Source organism: Pseudopipra pipra, chromosome 15 (assembly GCF_036250125.1).
Source record: "Pseudopipra pipra isolate bDixPip1 chromosome 15, bDixPip1.hap1, whole genome shotgun sequence".
NCBI lineage: Eukaryota > Metazoa > Chordata > Aves > Passeriformes > Pipridae > Pseudopipra > Pseudopipra pipra.
The window spans coordinates 2294361-2320855 of NC_087563.1; the positions used below are offsets into that span (position 1 = coordinate 2294361).

At 55.2% G+C, this 26495-nt stretch overlaps 1 protein-coding gene across 1 annotated transcript in view; it reads right to left on the reverse strand.

Moving 5' to 3' along the window:
• The window catches only part of PCDH1 (protocadherin 1), a 151329-nt gene that overhangs the window by 39828 nt on the left and 85006 nt on the right, over positions 1 to 26495 (reverse strand). The gene's annotated exons all lie outside the window — the stretch shown is intronic.

Genomic DNA, 26495 nt, shown 5'->3' on the forward strand with positions numbered 1-26495 from the left:
GCTCCGAATCCCGTGTCCCTGAGCAGAGAGGACCTGCCTCAAGCTTCTTTCCCAGCTGATAAACCAGGCACCTCTACCTTTCCTGTGGCTTTTTGCTCCCACAGGTACATGCAGTGCCTGGAAACACCCTCCCTTCCCTAGGATTGGCACTGGGAGAAGTCTTCCCACACCACGGCTCAGCTCCAGTGCTGGCTGGACTCATCTCAGGCTCTGCACCAGCATCTGGTTCTTACCCGTGTCCACTCTCAATAAGAAATGGTTCTGGGGTCAGAGAGGTGTCTCCCATTCCCTGTTCACCTTCCCAAAGCCTCCTGGATCCAGGCACTTTCTTTTTTGTCTCTTTGCCACTCAGTCTTTTGTCCTCCATCCTTCCCTTTCAGCAGTTGTAATGTTGGAGCAGCAAGGCTGAAGTGCCATCCCCCCTTCTGGATATCTCTCTGCTCCCTCTCCATCCCTCCTTACACACCACCACCTTTCTCCAAGTGTATATCCCAAGTGTATATCCCAAGTTTGCATCCCAAGTTTACCTACAAGCACACCCAGCCCGTGGGTCAGCTCAGGTCTTCACTGCTGGGGTGGTTTGTGGAAGGGCTCAGATTTCCAGTCATTTGTTGTATCCAAAGGGGAGACATTGGGCTGGAGAAATTGGGAAATGAGAATGTTTTCTCAGCCACAGGACAAACCACAACATTGTTGGGATTGCAGAGCATTAGCTGGGCTATGCCTGCAATGCATTGTTAGCAGGGGGTAGCAGCTCCCAGGATTGTGCCACAAAACCTTTCCTGGCCTGCCCATGTTACTCAGAGCTGAGATCCACAAATCCAGGGATGCTGGGGCAGAGGTAGGGACCTCAGAACACCTCCACAACCTCTTTCCATGGAGCTTCCTTTTTATTTTAATGGTACTATTGTTAATTCTTGGGAAGGAGTGTTTCCCAGAGCTCTCCCCCTCTGTGCAGCTGACCCGGGGATGTGCTGGTGCCATTTAGGAGGGGGCACTCCTGGGTGTTTCCCTACTGAGAAAGCCAGAAAAACAAGCTCATGGACATCCAAAAATCCTGGTGGTCCCGCCAGAAATCCCTGGATCCAGGGCAATTGCTGTGCTGAGACTCAGAAGCCCTAAGGACATGTGGAGATGTGGGACCACAGGGATCAGACCCATCCACTCAGACTTTGCTTGAAGTCTCTCTGTGGAATGCAAACGTGGCAGAACTGGCCCAGAATTGCCAAAAGCCAGGGAGTTTTCAACCCTGCAAAGCCCAGTGGATCTTGCCAGCTGGTCTGGGAAATCTCATTTTCCATCTGCCTGACAACTGGGAGGGTCCCAGTGCAGGGCAGGGAATGTGGAGCCTTGGCAAAGTGTGGTGGCTTCATTTCTGAGCTCATAAATCTCCCGTTGGTCTCCAAGGCAGGTGTGAAACACAGGATGCTCCTCGTGTGTCCTGGACCTGGGCAGGATTTACTCCACGCGAGGCTCTGGATGCACATTCCTTATCTCAGCAACAAGATTTATAGAGTCCCTGAGATTTTTTTCTGCCAGTAAAATTCTGTTAAATGCAGGGATAAGTTGTGCAATGGCTATTGTTTGGGAATGCATTGTGTCTGCTGGCAGAAAAATGGTCACATCTCTACCACACAACTGCCAGGTGGGAAGACGCACAGAAGGGATGCAAGGAGCAGCTGCTGCTGCCAGGGTGGGGGGTGAGGGGGCTGGGGATGCATCACCATCCCACCCTGGTCCTGCTGAAGAGGGATATGGGCAGGGGATACCCAGCTGGATAATCCAACAATGGGGGATGTTGGGGAAAGCAGCTTTTTGGGGGTGGAGGGAGCGAGAGGCTCATGAGGAGCCCATTGCTGTGGCTGCTGAGGATGCACCACCACCCAGCCCTGATCCTACTGAAGAGGAACACGTGGGCAAGGGGCACCCAGCCAGGTAGAGAGAGAAATGGAAAATGCTGGGAGAAAAGGATGGAGGGAGAGAGTGGCTCCTGATGAACCCTGTACCACATCAGCTCAGTTCTGTTGGAGAGAGGGACTCACTGCAAACCCAACCATCCCATCCTGGTCCTTGGACACATGGACACTGGGATACCCAGCCACATAGATCAGTAAATGGAAAACGCTGGGGGAAAGGATGGAGGGAGCGAGAGGTTCCCGATGGCCCCCGTGCCGTGTCAGCTCAGTTTTGCGGCCCCCGCTGGCGGCGGGCGCTGGGTGAGGATTCCCGTGGCAGGACGAGGGCAGAGCCCTCGGGAACAGCTTCCCAGGGGCCAGGCTGCGGGCACCCGGCTCCCCGGGCCGGGCTCGTTAGCTGGCAGGCTCGGCGCTGGCTGGGGGAGGCGGCGCTGGGTCTCCCGGCAGAAAAGGCTCTTTTGATGGAAACGAAAATTTTCCCTTTTGAAAAACCTGGAGTCGGGGAACGAGCCTCGGGGTTACCATGGAAACCCATCGCCGAGCTTTGCCGCAGCAGGAGACACAGCCACAGTGTCTCCGGGGCTGCGGGAGCGAGGGCGATGCTCCGAGACACCCCGGCTGCCCACCGGCACCGGCGGCCGCGGCCCTGCGCCCCGGGAACCAACCGGGGGGAGCCGGGAGGGGGGGGGAAAGCGATCGGCTGCCGGGATGTGCCCGGTTTGCCGTGATGGGAATGGGCTGAGAGTCAGAACGCGGCCGTGCTCATCGGAGCACACGGGCCACCAGCCCGGCGCGTAAACAAACGCTGCCGAATAGCGGCAGCCGCGGCCTCGGCGCGGATTGGCTCCCTCCTGTATCTCCAGGAAGATCAATAGAACAAATTATAGCAGCAGAACAATGTGTGAGAGAGCCCTGAAAAACCCCAATTACCGAAAACCTAATTAATATGTTTTTAAACAAACATTATGGCAGCGCTTCAAACGGCATTAACGCGGCCACAGAAGTTTTCGCGAGGGCGGCGAAGCAATTCTTTAGCCCGTGGCAATGGGGTGGGAAGGAACCCAAAACAAGGAGGAGAAGGGGAAAACAATTGCTTCGATACAGGCACAGCTGGGGAAAAGCAAGTGCTCTTTCCAACAGGCAGCACAGGGACTCCCATATGCTCCCCCAACACCCCGCAGGGCTGCAGATCAATAGTCCCGTGGAAAAACAGAGGCAGAGAACAAGGAATGGAGAAGGGAAAAAAAAAAAAAAGGAGTGAAATACATTGCACCAGCTCCCCCAGTCCTTCTAGGAAGAACGTAACCAGACAAAGGGATGCAAAGCCCAACCTTCCTGAGAGGAATCTGACCCGGAAAGCTGACCCTTGAACAAAACAGCACCCTTGGAAAAACAATGCCACTTAAATACGCCGCTGATTGCTCCTGGGACGGCTGACACAATGCGGGAGCATTAGCCCGGCACAGCGCAGGAAGCCCCGGACCCTCGCTCAGGCCCAGAGGAGATGCTGACATGCAGCCCTGCACTGCTCCAGGATCCCATCCGCCCGGACACAGCGGCTGGAGGAGCCCCCACATCAGCGACAGCACCACCAGCAGGACACGTAATCCATTAAAGCCCAATTGGATCCTCCCTGAGCAGAACCAGCGACCGTATCTATGGTTCCAGATGTTCAATTACAGGCTGAGGGAGGTGTTTGTCTGCCTCGGAGATGGGGAAAAAAAAAAAGGCTACGTGAAGAAACGGGCAGAAAATCATCTGACAACACTGAATCCATGCACAGATCATCGGGGAGGGGATAAAAATACCCTGCACCCGGGCTGGAGGGAGGAGCAGGACCCCAGGCTGGCACATGGAAGGGCTCTGGGTGATGCCCCCACGTGAGTGAGCACTGAATAGGCACCCAGAGCAGGGCATCGGGTGGGGCTGGAGGGAACAGGCATTTACTGGGGGTCCTGGAAAGCTTCCATGAGTATACAAGACTTCCAGTGCTTAAAGGGGTTCCAAGAGAGCTGGAGAGGGGTTTTGGATAAGGGCCTGGAGTGCCAGAACAAGGAGGAATGGCTTCCCAGTGCCAGAGAGCAGAGTTAGATGGGATATTGGGAAGGAATTCTTCCTGTGAGGGTGGGGAGGCCCTGGCACAGGTTGCCCAGAGAAGCTGTGGCTGCCCCTGGATCCCTGGAAGTGTCCAAGGCCAGGTTGGACGGGGCTTGGAGCAACCTGGGCTGGTGGAAGGTGTCCCTGCCCATGGCAGGGGGTGGAATGAGATGATTTTTAAGGTCCCTTCCAACCCAAACTATTCTGGGATTCTCTGATTTCCCCTGACCTTTCTGGCTCAGGTTGTGCACAGACAACTCCCCAAGAGGGTGGTTGTGTTTTGTGCTCAATCTGACTTGGCAATGTTCTGCCCAAGAATTTCTCGAGGCTTTTAGCACTGACACACATCTTCAGCCTGAGGGGTGGGTGCTGTGGCTGGGGAAGGAGGATCTTGGAAACACTCCCTGTTAGTGGCCCAGGCTGTCAGCCAAATTGTGGAGATAGCAGTTCAACCCCTGGTGGGAGCTGTCTGTCCCTCTCTACCACAGCAAGAGCTTATTTATCTCTGCAAAACAGCAGTGGGAGGGTCTCCACGAGGGACTCCCCTGCCCAGTGACTGGGGTACTGGGTGGATGGGCCATAAACTATCCTCTCCCAGGGCCTGGAGGAATGGCCTGACTCCTGAACTATTTGTGGTGTCTCTTCTTTTGGAACAGCCTTGAAAGGCTCTATTGTCATTCTGATGCAGGCTAACAACTGATTTTTTTTGGAGGTGAGGGCTTTTTAGTGCAATTAAAATGCTGTTCCTGGCTAACCTTCACAAGCCTGGAGGCAACCTGGCTCTTCCATGAGCCCACTAGAAAGCAGCAGCTGTCCTCTAGTTTACCATGGGGCTGCTTGTGGGCAGCTCTGGTGGGGAGGAAAACCCACCAGTCCCCCCACCACTGCAGGTGCTCCTGTGTGTGCTACACTCCCCTTCTGCTGGGATGAGGGCAGACCAGTGCTAAACCCAGAGGTGGTGTTCAGTCAGGCTAACATGGAGTGTTCTGCTTTCCCTTGGGCTGGGGAACTTCGCTTTTCCTCTGCACATCTCTGTGTGCTGAGCTTGGATGGGATGGGACACAGGGCCATGCTGCAGCCACCCCAAATCCTGCAAGCCAAGGCTCCAGCCTGCTCCATTCCCCGGGGTCCCTGCTCAAACAGGGTCAGTGGTGGAGGCCACTCTGGCTCTTGGCTCCCCCTTCCTTCTTGGTGGTCCTGGGGCTACCCAAGCCCCAGAAATCTCAGTTTTGGGTCATGCCTCCACTTCCAGGCTCTCTACCTGCGACCACCTCCCACAGCAGGAGACCAGGGCTAACCTCCCACCTCCAGACAGCTGCCAGCACAGGCACCCACCCTCACCAGAGCCTCGGTACAGTTCCTCCTTGCTCCCAAACCTGTTGTTCCCAGCCAGCCACGGGGTCTCCATCCCACTCACCCACCCTCCCTCCAGCAGCAGAACCCACAGGGTGCAGGGAGCGCTCGGAGGAGGCCCCAGGCAGATGGGGGAGGGGGTCCCACACCTCTTCAGCGACAGGCTCGTTCCTGGCCTATACAGAGGAGCTGTCAGGCGGGTAATTAGAGCCAGCACGGCGCTCCCGCTGAAGTCCATTAGCAGGGTTTTAGCCGACTGCTCCCTGTTTGGGATAACTGATGGGAGCAGGGTGGGAGAGAGGCAGCAGGAAGCCCCAGGAAGGAGGATTTGTGCTCTGGCTGGTGTGGGGGAGTGAAATCACACGCTGTTCCTCGCCGGGGTTTCTCAGCCGCAGAGCGTCTTATTCATCTCCTTCCCTCCCGCGCGGGGAGCGACGTCCCAGGCGGAGCAGGAAGCAGCTGTGGCCTGGATTACCTGATCCCATTCAGTGCCCCGATAAAGCCCAGCTCCTTTGCAGCCCTCGGGGAGGAGGAAGGAAGCAGCACAATAGCCGAGGGCCAGAGGCAGGGTCCGTGCAGGAAGACATCCCCTCCCTCCTTCCTATCCCTCGCCGTGCGCCTTGGGACGGTCTCCAAGCAGCCCCTTCTCTTGGATGCTGGCCATGCTGGAGGAGGGGGATGGGAACTCATTTCCCTGTGCTCCAGGTGCTGCAGGACTTGAACCCTCGGGGCACAGGTGAGGCTTCCCAAGCAGATGCCTTTCCACAAGGACAGGGAGCAGATCCCGCGGGAAGGACCTTGGCAGGGGTTGGGAGCAGGGACAGAAGCAAGTGGTGGTGGTGGTGCCCTGGGTGGGATTGTCTGTGGTGGGGCAGTGCCATGCAGAGGGCAGCTGGCCCCTCTGTCCTGCTCAGCCCATGAAGGAGGAAGCACAAGGCACCTCAGGATATGTGTCAGGGGAGACTTAGGTTGGATATTAGGAAAAAATTTCTTCACCAAAAGGGTTGTCAAGCACTGGAACAGCCTGCCCAGGGCAGTGCTGGAGTCACCGTTCCTGAACAGATGTGTGGATGTAGGATCTGGGGACATGGTTAGTGGTGGCCTTGGCAGTGCTGGGCGAAGGGTTGGACTTGTTGATCTTAAAGGTTTTTTCCTACCTAAACAGCTCAGTGTTCCTGCTGCAGCCATGATGCTGGGCTGCCCCAGGCCCCGCCTGCAGCCACGGATGGCACTGCAGAGCCTGTCAGGGACCCATCCCAGGTAGCCTCTTTCACACGTTCCCCTCCATCTCCTCCTCCCTCTTTTGTTCCTGCCGCCCCTCCCTGCCCTGCTCTCATTCATGCAGATGGGCAGGGCTCCCTCCCTGCTGCTCAGCTGCCTCCAGGGGCCTCTCCCTCTGCTCTGCTCAGGTTATTACTTTTCAAATTTTCTCTTAAACAACGGCAAACCCTCCTAAGGAAATGCAGCACTCCAGGTAGGAGCTGCTCACCTCCACACCGGTTTCCTTGCCCTGCCTTCCCCTCGGCCCCCCAGGTGCTGCAGCGGTGGAAATTCGGGCGCTTGCCTGTATAACTCCCAGTAAGGAGAATCAAACAGCAATGAAACACAAAAGCCACCTGGGGAAAAATAAAAGCTCCTGATTCATTGCTGGGAGGGCTGAGATGGGAACAGCCTGCCTGAACGTGGTGAGGAAGGAGCAGGGAAGCAGGAGGATTCACCTGCTCCACATCTGCAAGGGCACAGCAGGAATCTATGGATCTGGAGGTGGTCTCCCACCCATCCGTGTGAGCAGCCCCCTGCCCTGGCCTGCCCCTGCCTCAGGACACAGTGCAGGCTGTGGTGGAGCAGTGCTGCTGCTGCTGCCTGTGGGAATTTCCAAATGCTTCCTGAAGCGTGCTCGGATAAATGGCACCGTGGGAATTCAGAGCAGGAACCCGAGGACAGGCTCAGCTCGGCTCTCAAAGGCTTGGCTTTCCTGGGATCATCGCTGGAGGACTCCAAGGACGTGTCATTATCCTCTGCAGAAAGGCAGCAGACATTTGCTGGGATTTGTCCATACGTTCAGCCCCGTCAGATCCACTTTCCCCTGGGACACTTCTGGCACGGCCGTTGTTTCCTGTTCCGAGCGGGAGCAGAGGACGAGCTGGGGGCACGTGCGGATCATCCCAGCCCTGTCCCTGCCCTGGAGCCTTTGCTGGGGAAGGATGGCAGTGCCAACTGACCTTCCCGACCCATCACGCCTTGCTGGCATTTATAATCCGAGATCCTGAGTGTTTACATCCAACCCTTCCTGCAGCTCCCTAACCCAGAGCCTGAGGAAGAGACTCTTGCAATGAGGCATCCAACGCTGGGGGCTGCTCACCCAGCAGAGGACATGTCCATTCCAGGACATCTGCCCCTGCCCTCAGCCTCCTCCACCCCAGTGCCACCCCCAGCCCCTTCCCAACCCACCCCCTGCCCCCCACTATCCCCTCCCCTTTCCTTGCTCCTGGACGGACCAGCTGCTCCTCCTCCTCCTCTCTCCCAGAACATCCCCCACAGCAGTCGCTTGCTCTGACATCCGAGAGTTATTTAATGTATGTTTTGCTTCTAGGAAATGCAATTTGGTGGCTGGAAATGGGGAGGAAACCACGTGAGCAGCAGCAGCATCCCCGCGAGTCCCTGGCGAGCGTTCAGCCCCTTCCCAGGTGCTCCAGGGACCTCGGAGGCAGCCAGAGCTTGGAGCATCCCTGCCTTACGAGGGTTAATGCCTGGTGCAGAGCCCGTTTCCACTCCCAGGGCATTCCCCATCCCTCTGCCTGGCCAGCACTGGGAGCGGAGTGGGTGCCCTGACACCCCTCATTCCACTCAGGATTTGGGAGGGGAAGCAGAGGGAGAGGACCAAGAGCACCATTTCCCCCAAACCAGCGGCCCTGAACTCACAGGCAGATTAATTTAGCATGAACGAAACGCTATTGCAACACAAATGCCCTGCAGCTTACAGCGAGCAGGCACTTCCCAGGCTCCGAGGCCGGGGTTTGTTTCGTGCCAGCGAGGATGTGAAGTCAGCGCGGAGCTGCCCTGGGATTGGGGTCCCGATGTGCCAGGGGGCGCGGGGTCAGCGGCAGGGCTGGGGCTGCCTGGGAAGCAGCGGGGATGAGGGAGGCAGGAACAGCAGCGGGTCACTCAGAGAGCCTGGGAGAGGGGCTGCGGGCGGTCCCTGGTGGGAGCGGAGCGCGGAAATGGGAGGCAGGGAAGGGATGTTGCCAACAGCTATTAGAGCATCTCGCGGCTCTGACGCGGGGCGGAGGGAACAACATCCCGGCTGATCCGGCGGGATCCAGCCCGAGGGAGCAGCAGGAGCGGGGTGCAGGCTCTGCCCCGGGGGGTGCGCAGCAGCTTCGCCCCGCACCGGGCGGATCCAGGGCGGGGGGTTGTGGAGCTGCGACATTGGCTCGGGCTGGGAAATAAGCGGCCCCCGGGGCAGGGCAAGACCTGAGAGCTCAGAACACAGCGCTGCAGAACAGCGGCACAGGCTCCCAGCGTGGCATCCGAGGGGTTTGCACAGGGCTGAGGCAGCAGCACCTCTGGGGTCGGGAAGCAGGGTTGAGTCACTGAGCTGAACCACCCCGAGTTAACCGAGGGCTGGAGACACAGCAGCAGCACGGAGGTTCACTGAAGGACCAGGAGTATGAGAGAGAGGAACTGACAGGCTGGGAGAGCTGGGGGGGTTCAGTCTGGAGAAGGAAAGGCTCCAGAGAGACCTGAGAGCCCCTTATAGGCCCTAAAGGGGCTCCAGGAGAGCTGGAGAGGGACTTGGGACAAGGGGTGGAAGGGCAGGACAAGGGGAATGGTTTCCCACTGCCAGAGGGCAGGGTTAGATGGGATATTGGGAAGGAATTGTTCCCTGTGAGGGTGGGGAGGCCCTGGCACAGGTTGCCCAGAGAAACTGTGGCTGCCCCTGGATCCCTGGAAGTGTCCAAGGCCAGGCTGGACAGGGCTTGGAGCAACCTGGGCTAGTGGAAGGTGTCCCTGCCCATGGCAGGGGGTGGAAAGAGTTAAACTCCCTTCCAACCCAAACCGTTCCATGATTCTATGATTACCCTTCAGCAGCAAAAGGCCAAGCTGAGCATGGTGATCCTCCCTCTCACTGATGTGCCAGGTCCTGGGCCAGTTCTGCTCGTGCCACATACACTTTTTAACATTTTCTCTAAAACTCTGACTTCTGAGTGGTAATTGCTGCTTGCCTTTCCCATGTCACATTTGAATTCTCCATCCCCTTCAACCCTTCAAAAACTGGCTCCACTTTTCATTTCTGAAGCAGCAAACAAATGTTGTGCATTTTGCTTTTCATTCCTTTCCCAGCTCTCCTCTCTGCCTTTATTGTCCTGCCACCACTGTGGATCAAGGGGATGTTTTCCTGGAAGCAGGTGGTGGAGCTCCAAGGCCCCTTCCCTGTGCTCTGCACGTACAGGTGAGACAGTTTTCTCTCCCGTGCTCGTGGCTTTCCACTGAAGTTAAATGTCACCAGATCATTTGCTGGCCCACAACAGTATTTGGCAGCTCCTCACAGTCAGGTTTGGTTTGTTTGCCCACATTAATTTTATGCCATGGGTGAGTTCTGCAGCCTCACTGCTCCCTGCTCCCCAACCATTCCTGCCCACACCGAGCACTTCAGCCCAGCTCCTCATCTGACTTCATGGCCCAACTCCCTCCCACCTGTGAAAAACCACTAATTTTTGTCCCCTTTCTTTCCTGTTTTTCAACCAGGAGAATTACCCTCGAGAGGAATTTCCTTTTTGACCCATGACAAGTTAATTTCCCCGTGAGTCTCCGATGAGGGACATTACCCAAAAGCATTTTGAAAATCCTAACAGATTATATTGACCAGATCCCCCCTGTGCACATATTGATCCCTTCAGTGAACATTAATGGATTTCTGATGCACAATTTCCTTCCAGAGAAACTGAAGCAACTTTTTCCTATTAAATCCTATTTATTCATTTACCCAACAGCTCTACTCTTTGTTACAATTTCCACCTATTTTCTTGGCAAAGAAATCTGACCTACTGCTCTGTAAGACTTTACATCCCATTTTATACCTTAAAAAAATCCCCCACAAAACCCCTGGGGTCACATCTGACGCCTTCCCTCACTTTACTACAGAGAGAATTTTCAGCTATAGGTGATGTACCACACTTAGGAGATGGGAAATATCATCCTTTCTTTCTGTACCATTTTTGGGTGAATCTCCCTGGTTCTGGCAATTAGTTCCTATTCATGCCACCAGTTTGTTCTAAATTCTTTCCTCTAATGGCACTTCCATTTGAATCAATTCCTTTGATTTTCTAATATCAACCTGGAGTGCTACCTGAGGCTGAGCCAGCCTTGGGGAACTGAGGAGACCCATTTTCTCCCTCTTTCCCCTTTCTCTTTAATTTCCTTGTGACTCTCTAGCTGAGTTCCTCCCCCTCCCTTTCTCTGGGACTGGGTTTCTCTTCTGCCAGCCCCAGTTTCTTCCCTGGATTTATAGCCTGCCTGTGTTCTCAATTAGCATGTTCCTTCCAGCTTTTATGGCTTCCAAGTCACAACATTTTCAAGACTATGGCAACATATTATAGACTGCACATGTAAAACAGGTATTAACTGCATCTATATCTTCTTAGACTCATAATTCCCATCTTCTGTGGAGCTCTCCAAAGACTACACAAGACTTGGAGGCAAATGTGACTTTAGACCTTGCTCTCCAAATTACCTTCCCTGGTGCATCTTGGGGAGAAAAAGACCTTCCTGCCATTCACCCCCTACCCTCGCTCCTCTTGCACTGAGCTGGGAATAAATGCAGATGCCCTTCCAACACCTCCCTGCTGCTTGCTTCCTCCTCCTCCAGCTGCTCAGGAGCTGTGCAAGGCTGCAGAGCCACCTCTGATCCAATCTCCTCCTCTGCCAGGACAAATCTCACTGGTGGGAAGGGAGCTGCCAGGAAGCCTCTTCAATGGGAGGAGGAGGGGGTGAGGAACCACAGCTGCCTGTCGAGCTGGTATGGAACATCCCGGAGCAATGGATGGCTCCCAGGGAGGGGCTCCCTGCTGTGGGATCTCAGGCTGCATGTGTGGGATTCTGGGAAGCTCTTTCACAATCTCCCAGTGGTGCGTTGGCTGCTGACTCTGGGTGTGATCCCCGGGCTGGACAACATCAGGACCCTTTCCTGGGCTGCTGAGCTGCTGTGGGAGAGGGAAGGAGGGTTTAGCTTGGAAGGGCATCCCTGGGGCTCTCCTGGCTCCCCACAGCAGGAGTTTGGTGCTGACAGTGAACAGACACTGTTCTCCCTTCAGCCTTTGTCGGGGGTGTCTCCTGAGCTGCCTGCTGAGGGCTGACTCCTGAGTGCAGCTTTTCTCCTGCTCTCTCACTGCCCAGCTTTATTAGTTCATGAAATGAAGCTGAACATCCCTTAGGAAAAGACTGTAAACTCTGCCTGACTCACTAACTTCCTCTGCTGTAAACTGGGCATGCAAGACCTGGTGAGTGCGAGGCTTGATGGAGCATTTCAAGACTAAGGAGATAAATGCCTGGGAAGATAACAGGGAGGTGTTTGCTGTGGTGGAAAAAGAGTTGCATTTGAGACTGCATTTGCTTCCCTGAGACCCTCTTTGTGGCCCTCAGGTCACACAGCCAGGGTGTAAAGGCCTGTGAAGCAGCAGAAGCTTGGCCAAGCTCTGGAGGTCCTGTCCCAGTGGGGGGATCCTCAGGAGGGCAGATGGCTCAAGCAGCCCAGTGACCAGGAGAAATCCAGCCCTTCTCCCTACAAGCTCAGCTTAAACCCAAACACAAAAAAATTCAGGAATCATGAGCCATAGAAAAGCCAAAGGCACAGCACAGCTGGTTAATTCCGAGGTGGTAAATACAATTAGAGAAGCACTGAGTGTCAGGCACTGAGAACACCCCAGAAGTGGCAGCTTCCTCCTTTCAGGAAGACCACACCATGCACCTTGGCAAGGTGGATGACAGGGTCACCAAGCTGAACCTGGTGGCTTTTATTAAACCATTTGGACATCAGGAATGCAAGTGAATGTCTTTTGGTGTTAGTTCTGCTCCCAAGACATTTGAAAGAATAATAGCACTGATCTTGGAGGGATTTCAAGCAGCTGAAATTAGAATGAATGCTGTTTTTAATTTGGACTAACGAGCTTAAAGAGCAAAATGAAAGACTCCCAGCAATTTTGCAGAGTCAAGACACTTAACACTAAACTGGGGGAACATCAGAATCTGATCTTTGCATGTGTTTTCCATCTGATCTACAGAAAGAGCAAACAAGACCCAGTGTTTGATTCAGATTAAATGGTTAATTATTACTGCTATTGTTGAACTCTGACAGTGTAGCAAATCAGTGATGTACAAGAAAGAAATAAAGCCAGGCTTGCTCTGAACAGCCTCAGTCTCTCTGAAGGGAGAATTCAGCACCAGAGACTCCAGCAGCATCTCCAGCTTATTTATCAGTGTCATCTCCCTGCTCCTGATGGGAGATGGGGATCTTTAGAATGGACTTGACTGGAGCCAGATCGTAGCCTGGGGGCCAAGCACTGGGTGAGTGTTAATAAAAAAGCCCCAAACACAAGAAATCTCCAGATTTATTGGGATGGTCACCTGCAAATCTGTCTGCAGCAGATAACCCCCCGAGGGATTTGCTGGACGGTGACACTGTCTCCTCCTGAGCAGTCACACTGGGATTAAGTTAAAATTAAAATACCTATTGACTTGCAACAACAGACTCCAAGGTTTGTTTGGAGAGCATCTGGCCATATTATCAAAAAAAAAAAAAAAAAAATTGAAATTATGATTGCAGTGAGGTGCAAGAAAAGAAAATAAATGTTCCCAGCTGTGTCAGGAAGGCTGTTCATGTGAGAGCCCTTGTGGCAGCTCACCATTTCTTGAGAACCAGGTCTTTGCAGCTGCTGCTTGAACTCCCTTGTACAATGGGAGAAAATAAAGAGGTCTGTGAGGGCTTCCTGCAGTGGGGACCTCAGGTGGCTGAGCTGTGGTAACAAGACTCATCTTTCTTCACAAATCAGCTTCTCTGGGCAGCGCTGGGCTGTGGCTGAGTGGTTTTCTGGTGTCATCCTGGCACAGGGACATGGGACCATCTTGGGTAGGAGAACAAACCCACAGCTCTGCATCGCTCAGCTCAGCAGTGAAGGTTCACAGGGAGCTGCCTGCAACCAACCTGTGTGGCTGCCAAACTCTTCTGGGAGAGGCTCTTCCTCCCCTTCTCCTGAGATCACACATGCTGCTGTTCCTCTGGGCTGCTCACTCCTGACTGTGCATTGGCTCTGCTCCACCTCCCACACACACCTGGAAATCACACGGGTGTGCAAGGCCAGCCCTTCCTCCATCCCAGCTGCCCACTGACCACCACAAACCCTCCCTGCATGGTGTCACCCTCCACAGGAGTCTTTTGTGGGATCATCCCCTTGGACAATCCTTGCACTCTGTTCCAGCTAATGGTGTTCAGGGGACATTTTAATTGTTCTTTCTGTGGAGCCTGAGTCTGGCACGAACGTCCAACACTTCCAACCAGGGCTTGATAGTGCCACCTTTCAGTGGAGGTTTCTATCTTAAATTTCCTGGCATGAGCTCAGTTGGGTGGGGCATGGTGCTAATAATGCCAAGGTTGTGGGTTCAATCCCCACAGAGACCACTCACTTCAGAGCTGGACTCGATGATCCATGTGGGTCCCTTCCAATTCAGAATATTCTGTGTGATCTGTGTGAGTTTGTTGCAAAAAAAAAATCTTGTGGCTCATTAGCACAAACCTCAGTGTTTCGGGTGGAAACCAACACACCAAGTGTTTTCCATTTTGCCAGGACAGTGGTACTGGTGTGAGATGCACTTCCAGATGTTCAGGGGAGCTTAGATAACCCCCTCATCACATCCCAAAGGCTGGGCTGGTTTAGGCTCCCTGGGACAACCTGTGTTAACCAGCCTGTGCTTGGCCAGGATGCCCAAGGAATCCTCCCCTGGCATTTTTATCGGGATGGGGTGGAGGCACCTCCTGATTTTTTATGATATAAATAAGGATTCAAGCGTGGCTGAAAATCACTCGCTTCCCTCTGAGCTCCTTCTGCATCTCTGCTAGAGCTTTCTGCCTTGTCCTTCCCTCTTTCCTGAACCCAACAACTCTCTTCCCTCTTCCAAATACTCACCAGAAAGTGCCTGGGCGTGGAGGAGCAGAGGAAGGGACGTGAGGCACCTTTGGAGGTGGCAGCTCAGGGCGGGCACTGGGCCTGTTTCAGCTGGAGGTGCTGTCGGGCTGATGCACAAGCAGCTCCATCTTCCCTGGCATCCCTCCTCTCCTGACTCCCAAGCCCTCCTCCAGCCAGCAGCATGCACAGTGTGCCTCAGCCTCCTCCCCAGCTCACATCCCGCCAGGACAAGGCATCGAGGTGCGGCCGGGAAGCCGGGTGGGCTCTGCCAGGCTCTCAGGGCCAGCAGGGAGGGGAGGCTTGAAACAATCCAATTTAGCAGGCGCTGCTCACAGGGACATGAATAATGGGAAGTTGATGCTAAACTGGAGCCATAATTTTCATACCAGTGCAAACAGATCCAAATTGTGATAAAAGGTTTTCATCTGCGGAGGCTGGAGAGGCCCCTGTGCTCTGATTTACGGCGCCTCTTAATGTCGCATCTGACAGCACTTTGCAAACAAAATGTTCTGGCCATAAACTAGCAGGAGAGTGAGTTAGTGAGGCTGGGGGAGGGGAGGGGAGGAAGGAGAGGGGAGGGAAGGGGTGTGAGGGATGTTGTTATTGCACCCCTGCTCCATGTGTTCACCCATCTCCCCGCCAGGGCAGCGGAAGAGCCTGTGGGAAGAGATCAAGGCAGGAGGCAGAAGGAAGGTGAAGCTGAAGGCAGGGAGGTATCCAGGCTTGTGAAGCTCAAAGGGGAGCATCCAGATCCTCCTGCCAAGCTCCATCAGAGCATCACATCCAATCTGGACTATCCCCATCCCGGAGGGCAGCCCAGGAGGGTTCGTGGTGGGTCCTGCTCTCCCAAGTGGACAGAGACCCAGGAGGAGGGAATTGGCTGCCCTGGCTGGGAGGTGGATCCTCCCAGGACAGGGACACTCTGCCCTTCTCGGCCACCTCCTCTGCCCTTGGTGCCTTCCTCTTCCTCTGCCAGGGAGCCTGACCCCACGTGCAGAGCAGTGAGCCACATCTCCAGGGGAAAGACCTCCAGAGCAAGCGAGAGACATCACAGTCCACCAGGAGAGATGGATGTTGTGCCTCTTCCCTGGGAAGGGCTGTCTGCTGCCTTACTCTCTCCTCTCAGCCCCAGCCGTGCCAGCTGGGAATCCTGCTGCTGGGATAATGCTGGTCTCAGCAAGTGTGAGACTCTTCAGGTCCTGGGCTGGAGTCTGGCAGGGATGCTGGGTTTGTTGGGAATAGGGGTGAAGAAGCAGGAGCTGCAGGCTGATGGATCACAGCCCCCGGGCGTCTGAGCACACAGGCTGCTGCAGTTTGCACCAGTGGAAGCTTTCTCAGCCTGCTTGGCTCCATTCCCAGATATAATGAGCTGCAGTAATTGAGCCCGGAGGTCAGAAATGTGCGGCTCACTCTTGCCAGAGTGGAGAGGGCACTGTCTTCTGCGCAGGGAAGCTGGCGAAGGTGATGTCTTGTCTCCATGGATATTTGGATGTGGAGCAGCGTGGATGGTGCTGAAAGGACTGAGAAACCTTCTGGGAGCTGCAGTGCCAGGCAGAGAGGCCAGGCAGAGAGGTGCTCAGGGGTTCCCTGGAGCAGAGCCAGCAGCACCCCAGTGCCCAGCCCGTGGCTCCGGGGGGTTGGCAGGAGCTGTGGCACAGGGTGGGTGGCAGGGAGGGCGGGCAGGCACCCCATGTGCTGCTCCTGTATCCCCTTTTCTCCCTGCCAGCTCCAGGGTAAGATGGGATCTCATCCTGCTAATGCTGGGTTAGAGCTCTGCTGGTCACACTCGGCTTCCCCAGTCAGCAAAGGAGCAGGGGATGGTTTGCCTGACCTACCTGAGGACAAGGGAACTGTCCACTCAGCAGGTCTCTGTTGGAGCCACGTCCACGCTGCAATTCAATCAGATGAGTCCTTTCATCCTGGATTGTGGCTTTTTATTCTCCCCAAACTTTGTGACCAAATGCAGGATGTTTTGTTGTTCTCTTCCTCAATCTTGCCATCACATTTCCCTTTCCCTCTGACCTGGGCAGAGCCTCCTGCCATGTGCACATCATCAGTTTTTTCAAACATTTAGGTGTTCGTTTCAAACATTTAGTTGTCTGTTCACAGTGGGTTCAGAGCTGAGGTTTCCAAGGGGGTCCCATGGCCCAGACCCCTGGGACACCAAAATCCTGTCGTGGTGTCTCACAGGCTCACATGTAACAGAGCCAGCACTGCTCTGACTAAGTGCTGACACATTTGCCATCCGAGCTGCCTCCTGTCCCCTGGGAAAAGGGAAATGACATTCCTGGAACCCAGGCAGTCGCTATCAGGCCCTCCTGCCTCCTGTCCCCCACGTGGGCAGTGGCCACTTCAGCACTGAGGGCACATGAGCACGTTCTTAATGACATTCCCAGAGGCACATCCTCCCTCCAGAGAGGATTAATCCCTGCAGCCATTCCCAATGTGGCTGAAAGCAGGCAGGCTGGAATTTGCTTCCCCATCTTTCTGTGTCAGGCCCTGCTCGTGCTGAGGAGGCATCAGGCTCTGCAGGGAAGGAAAACTGAATGGAAATCAGGGAATCATGGAATGGTTTGGGTTGGAAGGGAACTTAAAAATCATCCAGTTCCACCCCTGCCATGGGCAGGGACACCTTCCACTAGCCCAGGTTGCTCCAAGCCCCGTCCAACCTGGCCTTGGACACTTCCAGGGAACCAGGGGCAGCCACAGTTTTTCTAGGCAACCTGTGCCAGGGCCCCACCACCCTCACAGGGAAGAATTTCTCCCCAAAACCACATATAACCCTGCCCTCTATCAGTGTGAAGCCATTTCCCCTTGTCCCATCACTCCTTTCCCTTGTCCCAAGTCCCTCTGCTGCTCTCCTGGAGCCCCTTTAGGCCCTGGAAGGGGCTCTCAGGTCTCCCTGGAGCCTTCTCTTCTCCAGGCTGAACAATCCCAGCTCTTCCAGCCTGGCTCCAGGGCAGCTCCAGCCCTTGGAGCATCTTCTTCACCTGTTCAGAACTCGCTCCAACAGCTCCATGTCCTCCCTGTGCTGTTCCCCAGGGCTGGAGGCAGCTCTGCAGGGGGGTCTCAGCTGAGGGGGCAGAGGGGCAGAATCCCCCTCATGTGCTGCCCACGCTGGGGGATGAGCCCAGGATCCCTTTGGCTTTGTGGGCTGCAAGTACAGGCTGGGCAGAGGATGGATGAGCTCAGCCCTGAGGAGAAGGACGTGGGGATATTGGTTGGCAGGAATCTCCACATGACCTGGCAACGTGTGCAGGTGAAGGAATGATGGTCCCACATGCTGAGATCTTTGTGTTTCTTCTCCCTTTCTCCAGCAGGCACCCCAGGTGGGAGGCAGTAGTCCTCAAAGCCCTGCTCCAGGTTTAGATGTACCTCGACAGGGTCCCTTCTGCCCCACCCAGCACTGTGGGGCTGAGCTGGCAGCTGGGCCCCTCCACAGAATGAGCTTTGCTCCAGAGACTGGAGCTTTTCAATGCCCCTGAGCTATGGCTTTGCTCTAAAAACCGGGTACCCATAAGAACAGAGACCTTATCATCTGCTGGGACCAGGAAAAGCCTCCAAAGCCCCACTGGTGGTGCTGGTGACACGGTGGTGCAGCTCAGGCTGAGCTCACACCCCGCTCGCCCGGGGACTGCACTGTTGTCAGAGCAACAGCAGCTGCTCTGCAGCTTCTGCTGGCAATAAAGTTTTGCACTGAACCTCAGCGACAGTTCCATGTGCTCCCAGCCCAGCTGCCTCCACGAGATCTCCTGCTCATGATGCTGCACAGAGGAGCCAGCACACGTGGCCACATAAAGCATGTTTTGAGTTGCCCCCGGTGAGAAACCTCGTGGCAGAGAGCAGCAGGCCACTAAAACCAGCCCCATTCCCCCGTTTATTGCCCCTATAAACCACACCAGGAGAGCAGAGGGCAGCTCACACTGCACTGCCAGCTGTGCTCCTCACCTGCAGGTTGTTTGGAGCTGAGGGAAGGCAGAGCCATGGGAACAGTTCCTTGAGTTCCTTGTCATTGCCGAGGGCACGGACAGTGCTTGGGGTGGGGGTTTGTTTGTGTGCAGGTCACTGCTGGTGGGTGAAGTGGAAGGTCCCCACCACATCAGCACCTTTTAGAGGCAGGAATTAAATGTCCTGTCTTCCTGCCACCACGTGCAAGGAGATTTGGCTCCTTAGGTGGTACCCTGGGTGCTCAGCAGCCCTCGGGTGGCAAAAAGAGAGCCCTTGTGACACTGGTGCCTGTGAGGGGACCTGGTCTGGCACAAATAGCCTTTCTGAATACTCTTATGTTAAACATACAGGAATGCATATGTATATATTCTGAATACTCATATACACATCAAAACCAGAGATGGACATGGACACCTCACCAAAAAAAAAAAAAAAAAAGAAAATTAAATCAGCCTTGCAGCCCCAAGTGGGAAGGGCAGCCAGGCTGTAGTGATTTGGGGGTCCAAACCAAACCCAAGCATGAACAGCAGAGGTCTGGGATGATGGATCTCCACTTTCCTCAGTCTGCTGGAGCAGGCAGCTCGGAGCAGTGTGGGGAGCTGCCAACCCTCCTGGCTCAGAGCTTTGCTGTGAGAAAAAGGAGGAAAACAAGCACTAGCTTGATTTTGGGGCAAAGCCCTGGTTCCTGCAGGTTAAACTGGAACAACTGCCTCCCTCTGGGGTCCTGCTCTGTTCTTCCCCTCTGCCACTGCCCCCGTGCCCGTGGGGTGCTGGAAAAGCTTCTGGATCAAACCCACACTCCCACACTGGTGGCAAAGGGGCATCCTCTGTGTCTGCCAGTGGGAGGGCTCAGCCCTGGCCAGCACAGAGGACAAATCTCCCACGTGTGGTTACCCTGCAGCCAAGGAAAGTCCTAATCCACCTGCTCCTTGGAGCTGCTGGCCTGGGAGGGCTTAACACTCGCAGCACAGAGAGCCCTGGAGCCCTGCCACGGCCTCCCAGAGTCTGCTGCCACTGCAGCCCCGAGTCCTTCCTGAGCAGCACAATAGCTCTCCACAATAGCTCTTCCTCTGCCCCTCTGAGGACAGGGCTGCAATCTTTCTAACGAGTTTGTTCAAAATGAATTTTCCAGGGTTTTTACCGCAATTACTCCCCCCGCCCCCTCATTCCCTCTTTTCCAGCTGCCTGACTCCAGCACTCCCCAGCTCACCCTTTCTCTCTTCGCTCTCAGTTTAATTCTCCGAACTGGGTTTTTTCCCTTCCCTTTGGTGGCTGTTTGGTGTGTGAATTCAATGCTCAGAATGCTCCCTGGGAGCCCCCGCTCTGCGGGTGCCCTGCCGGGTCCCAGCGCCGCTGATTAGAAAGAGATCCTTTATCCCCGAGAGAGGCTGCCGTGCCAAAGCAGCCCAAACTTCAGCATTCCCATCTCCCCCCTTCCCGGAATGCCTGGGGGTCCCTGCCACACTCAGAGTCCCTTTGAAAATCCCTGCAGTTCCAAGAGCCAGCCTGACGCTCCCATCGCTGGGGTCACGGCTCCCACCAAGAGTTATTAGTGTGCCTTCCTCTGTTCTTTAAAGCTCTTTCATAGAACCTTCTGTCTGTTGGTGTTTGGAAAGGGATTTTTATGGATTTCTCACTAATGTGGCCCTTTCTGTGTGGAGATTTCCCTGGGCTGGGGCTGATGGTGCCCTTTGACTCTGCTCAGTCTGGAGGGATCACTGGGCACCCCCCCTGAGGGGCTGTGGGACTGGGGCTGGGACTGTTCTCTGCCAAGGGACCTGAAGGCAGCACTGATTTTCCAGGGTCCCAGACACCCAGGAGGATGTCTCAGGGCTCTTCCCAGAGATAGCAGGACAAATGGGCACCGATACCAGCAGCTACAAGGCGAAAATTCTGCAGCCTGACTTCTGTGCCAGGGGTGTTTCCAGCCCTCTTTGACCACTGGGGTTCCCTCTCTTTGAGCTTTGCATCCATGGCTGGAATCTCCCACTCACATCACCCTGTCCCCTCTCAAAGGGTTGATTCCTCCTGCACCACCCAGGCTTTTCTCACCCTGCCCAGAGTGCCCCTGCTTGGGACAGCCACATCCTGCTCAGAAACCAGCTCCTGCTCCTTGTTCCCTCCTGCTTTCCGCAGTCAGAAGCAGATTCCAGCTCTCTTCTCTCCACATCTCAGCCAGCAACCAGTTTTCTCTGGAAAGAGGAGCTGGTGGCCTTGGGATCCCACAGCAAGGACAGGGCACCTGGTGGATGCAGGGAAGCACTGGTCAGGCCCTGTCTCCAGTGGGACTCTCCAGTTTGCTTCTTTTCTCCAAGACTGTCTTGTTTCTTTCCCAGTCTGAACTGGTCCCATCACAGCTGCATCTCTTTGGGCTGTTACCTGACCTCATCTCCAGACAAACTCCTCCCATATTCCCAGGCAGGGATCCCTTTCCCTCAGATCTCTGAGAGCATGAGCAAGTGGTTGGTTTATGGCCCAAAGAATGCAGGATTAAGGCAAATGTGTGATCCTGTCCAAGGGTGGCCACCAGGGACCTCATCTAACCCATTTACAGATCTAACCCTCTCCTGATCCCTGCTAAATCCACATCCTTGGGCATGCCTTGTGGCCATCAGTCCCTCCAGCTAAGCTTTTGCTGTACATATGAAACTGTTTCCTTTTATCTGCTTTAATTAGGCTGCCTTCTGGTTTAATGGTCTGGCACTTTCCTTTTCACTTGGAGAAAAGGCAAACAGGGGAAGGGTTGTTCATGGCCTGATACCTGTGATGAACAGGCACCTGCACCATGTCCCCACTCAGCATCTCTGCCCCAGAAAAAGTGATCCCAGTCATAGAATCACAGACTGGTTTGGGTTGGAAGGGACCTTAAAGCCCATCTTATTGCCACCCCCTGCCATGGGCAGGGACACCTTCCACTAGCCCAGGTTGCTCCAAGCCCCGTCCAACCTGGCCTTGGACACTTCCAGGGATCCAGGGGCAGCCACAGCTTCTCTGGGCAACCTGTGCCAGGGCCTCCCCACCCTCATGGGGAAGAATTTCTTCCCAATATCCCATCTAACCCTGCCCTCTGGCAGTTTGAAGCCATTCCCCCTTGTCCTGACACTCCAGGCCCTTGTCAATAGTCTCTCTCCATCTTTCCTGTTGACTCCCTCAGGCACTGGAAGGCCACAGTCAGGTCACCCCAAAGCTTCCCTTCTCCAGGCTGAACAATCCCAACTCTCCCAGCCTTTCCTCCCAGCAGAGCTGCTCCATCCCTCTGACCATCTTGGTGCCTCCTCTGGACTCTCTCCAGCAGCTCCATGTCCTCCCTGTGCTGTTCCCCAGGGCTGGAGCAGCTCTGCAGGGGGGTCTCACCTGGGCAGGACAGAGGGGCAATTCCTTTCCAGCTCCCTGCAGACCAAGTCCCTGAAGTGCAGCCCCTCCATCACCCTGACCCTGGCCTCTTCCCAGCACGTCTGCTTCCAGGTGACAGGAAAAAAGGAACCTCTCACTCTTTCTTACAGTTTACCTGGAAGAAAGCAAACCTGGGAGCTTCACCTGTGATCAGCTGCACTCAAGAACTCGCCTGTGGGAACTTTGGCCCAACCTCCAACACCAAGACAGATCCACAGCATTTATTATCCCACTTCTCCTGCACCCTGGTGTGGTCGGTGGGGCCCTGATCAAAGAGGGTGTGAGTGGAGGGGGGTGCCCATGGTGAGCTGTGGCCATGGCACATGAATTCACAGTCATGCCCACCTCCTTGCTCAGGTTCATGCCCTTTCCATGCTCTTTCCTTTGCTGGTGCTCATATTTACACTCTCAGGTCATTTTCCTTGTGCTTCTCCAGGCCTCACTCCCTTAATAATCTGCATCACAGGCAAGGTCACAGTTGCCCTTTTCCCCTGAAGCCAAGGCTTTGTCCCACAGCTGAGTTGGGCCACCAGACAAAGCCTTTCAGATATTCCCTAGCAAGTGAGAAAACATTCAGCTTTGGGAAGGCTGGCAGTGCCTCTGGAATAAAGGACACGTAGGATGGCAGTGGGTGAGAGCAGGACATCTATTAGCTCAGAGCCCTGCAGCAAAATCAATCCTCTGCTGCTGAGCTCCCCTCTGAAGGTATGGATAACTTTCTATGGTTCCTGGAGAAAGCTCCTGCCCTGCCTGGATGTGCACAGGGTGTGAGTGTGCAGAAGGGGTGTGCTCAGACACCTGGGCAGAGATCTTCTCATTTGGCTTTAGATGTCTGCAGTGCTCTTCTCACCAGCTGGGCCACTCATTCCCGTCTCATTTGCACTCACTGCAGAGAAAAATAAACTTCCAGGCCAGATAGATCTGACATACTCTGGCACACACCCCTGATCTGCTGCAGGAGGAGCTCAGGGTGATTAACTCTGGTGAAGATCCTGCCTCTGGTCGGATTAGACTGACCCTGTGTCTGGTTTCATCTTCTCAGGAAGCATTTTGCAATGGCCCAGTGACACAAAAAGATGCTGTACAAACACCATGTCCAAGGAAGTGGGAGCTCTCAGTCCTAAATGGAGAGGAAAGCAAATAGCTGAGGCATATAAAAAAATCTAGGAGAGCTGGAAGGAGTTCAAGCTGTGTCTGGAGGCTTTCTGGGAGACACAGAGTGATGCCCTACAGCTACAAGGGGTCAAAGCCAATTGCCTGGGAGCAGAAGCTCTGCCGAGGGCTCAGATGTTCAGGCAGAGTTTCAAGTGCAGCCTCGAACTGCCCAACAAAGGCTGGCAAAGGGGGGTCTTGTCTCACTGGAACCAGGAGGCTCCATGAAAACAGAGAGAAGCCAACATGCCCTGGCCTCCCTGGCACCTGCTAAGAGCTGAGGGGCCCAGAGAACTGCCTCGTGCCCAAAGCTGAGGGCTGGCAGAGCACAGGCAGCCATCCAGCACAGCCCACGGGTGAGCCTGGATAAGGCCTGACAACCCCTGCTCTTCCTGCCCCCTCTGCATCCCATGGGAGCACAGGCTGTTCCTGGGAACCCCCTTCCCTTCCCACTGCTGCTCCCCTCCCCCGGGCAAGGGGGGCTCAGGCCCACGTTACAGCTCAGAGGGACAAGGCAGGGGGATGAACCAGAAGGGAAGGGGAAGGGGGCAGGGGCAGGCAGGGGGATGAAGAGGTGGGGGAGGAATCAGGCAGGGGCATGAAGAGACAGGGAGATGCAGGGGATGGAGCAGGCAGGGGATGAAACAGGCAGGGGATGGAGCAGGCAGGGAATGAAACAGGCAGGGGATGGAGCAGGCAGGGGATGAAACAGGCAGGGGATGGAGCAGGCAGGGGATGAAGCAAATGGGATGAAACAGGCAGGGGATGGAGCAGGCAGGGGAATGAAGCGGGTAAAGGGGTGAAGCAGGCAGGGGATGGAGCAGGTAGAGGTGAAGCAGGCAGGGGATGGAGCAGGCAGGGGATGGAGCAGGTTGATTCTAATCTAAGCAGCCAAGCCCTGGTGCTGGTGTAGAAGTTCCCCTGGACTGATCTATCCAGAGCTGGCCCAGATCCTGGAGTGCTGCCTGGGACAGCTGATGGTCAGCACCGACTGGGACTCAGTGAGGGGGGTCAGCAGGACCCTCCCTGCCTTAGCTGGGGAACTGGGCAGCACTGTGGGGTGGCACAGGCAGATCCCAGCAGGGAGGCTGGGCTCACAGGCTCAGAACAGCAGCCAGGCCAGCAGCCAAAGGCAGCAGGGAAGAGCAGGCCCGTGGTGGGGCTGTGGGAGGTGCTGCAGAGCCCGACCCAGCCGTGCACAGAGATGTGCTCACGGGCAGCCCGGAGCTGGGGCTGCTCATTTGATTAATGGCCCTCTTGGACAGTTAGAGAAATTGTTGGACTCGGCCAGCGCAACAAAAGAGATTGGCAATCATGTGAGAAATAAGGAAAAGGGTTCAGTGAAACCCTGGCACTGTGAAATGAATATAATTAATTCAAAACGAGCCAGGCCAGAGTGTCACAAACGTCCCGGCCGAGCACTGCCCTGCTCAGGGAGCGAGAGCACGGCCTGGTTATGTGGGCACGGCCCCGTGGGCTGCCCGTGGGTCCGGGCAGCTGAACACCAGGGGTGGGAGCCTGGCACAGCACATGCCAGGGGCACTGGGAAGTGCCTGGGAGCGTGTGGGTAACAGGGATGAGAGTGGACATGTGAGAAACACCAAGGGCTGGGATGTGGAGCACAGGGATGCTCTGGCAGGACAGCGCTGAGGCAGAGCCTGAGGTAACACAGCCCCTGGGATGCTGCAGGAGGAGGTGGTGAGATGGGGGAGAACCAGGAACTGTCCCAGATTTCATTGGATTCGACGTGTGGGTGATGGGGCAGGTTGGCAGTGACCACCCTTGGCACGAGCAGGCTGTCCCACCCCCAGGCACTCCAGCACGGGTGACACAGAGTGGGGACACACGTGGGCAGCAGGGCCAGGCTGGAGCCCAGAGCCACTGCTGTGTTTGTCAGCTCAGAGCAGGTCCAGGTTCCAGGCTGGTCACCAAAGGATTCAGTTCCACGAGAACTGAAAAAAAAAGCCCAAAGTGAATAAAAAACCATCCAGGGACAAAGAGGAACTGTCAGCATTTTGAAAATGAAAAGGAAGGCAGCAGCAGCCATTTCCCAGGGTGCCCAATGGACTCCTCTAGCAGGGATCTGCAAGAGCAGCAGGACATCTGGAAGGTGCCAGGGATGCTCTTCCCTGTGCAGGGATGGGGTGTGTTGGAGTGAGAGCTGGGGAACACACAGACCTGTGTGCTGGAGCATCCCTCACACATAATCTCCAAGTGCACCCCAGCAGGGTTTGAGGGAACATGGGAAGCTCCCAGCCTGAGAACAGTGGGATGGTCCCTCCTGGACTTCCCAAAATGGATATTAAAATCCCCTGTGGCAGTTTGTTTTCAGCCCTGCCCATGAGTTTATCCAACCCCTCCACAGTGCAGGCCCTACTGCAGAGCTGCACAGATCCAAATTCCATCCACGGGTGGCGATTCCACGCCAAGGGATCTCCTCAGTCCATGTCCCACTGCTGGCACGGGGCTCCACTGCCAGAACCAGGGCAGGGCCTGGCAGGACACAGCGATCCCCAGGATGTGTGGTGCCCACAGAACCCCCAGGGATGGCTCCATCCTGGCAGGGTGGGCACTGCCTTTACTGTCCTGCCCAAGGGAAGCGAGCGGGGGGGTCTGTTGGACACGTTGGGTTTGCAGTCTGTGACGTGAAGCAGAGAACAGGTTTGAAGGAAAGGTGAAACACTCTGCCCTCCAAATTATGGAGGAATCAAGGCAGAAAGGCCCCTTTTTGCATCCCTTTAAGTGCCATGTGTCTTTCTGAATGTCTTTTGGACCTGGGCTTGTCAGCTCCTGCAGGAAGACGAGCAAATTGCTTGGCCTGGGGAGTTCCTGGTGGCTTTGGAGGCTCTGGAAAGCAGAGCAGGAGTCTGAGGTCAGTTTGCAGAAAAACACCAACCTGTGTTGAGCACTCCCAGCTCCTCACACTGCCCTTCACTGCCCGTGACCTGGGAATGTTCATCCCCCACAAACAGCTCTGTCCTGTCATCCCAGAGCTGGCTCTGCTCCGAGGGGGACCTGCCTCCAACACTCACTGACAGACACTAACCAAGAGCTTGGATGGATGAGATGAGCACACCCGAGGCATTTCCAAGTAAGAAAAGAGGTTTGTACCACTGCTGAGATGTAGGACCACCCCACAGAACCACGTTCTGTAGCTGTGGAGGCGAGGCACATGGGAGCTGTAGGGTGCACAGTGGGCAAAGGTGGCTGTGGGATTGAAGTCGTGGGCAGAGAAAAGGGAGTTGGAGCACCTTAAAACCTCAGCTCTGAATCCCAAACAGCTCTACAGACACAGGGTTTCTGTGCTGGCAGCAGCTTCAGTGACTTGGAGGACTTTATGTTCAGAATTTGACAGATTGTCATGAGGAGACTCCATCTAAAATAGCTCGTGGATGTACAATTTGTGCTAATTACAACCACCAGACCTGAAGCGAGGATTGCAGCCACTCCTCCCGGG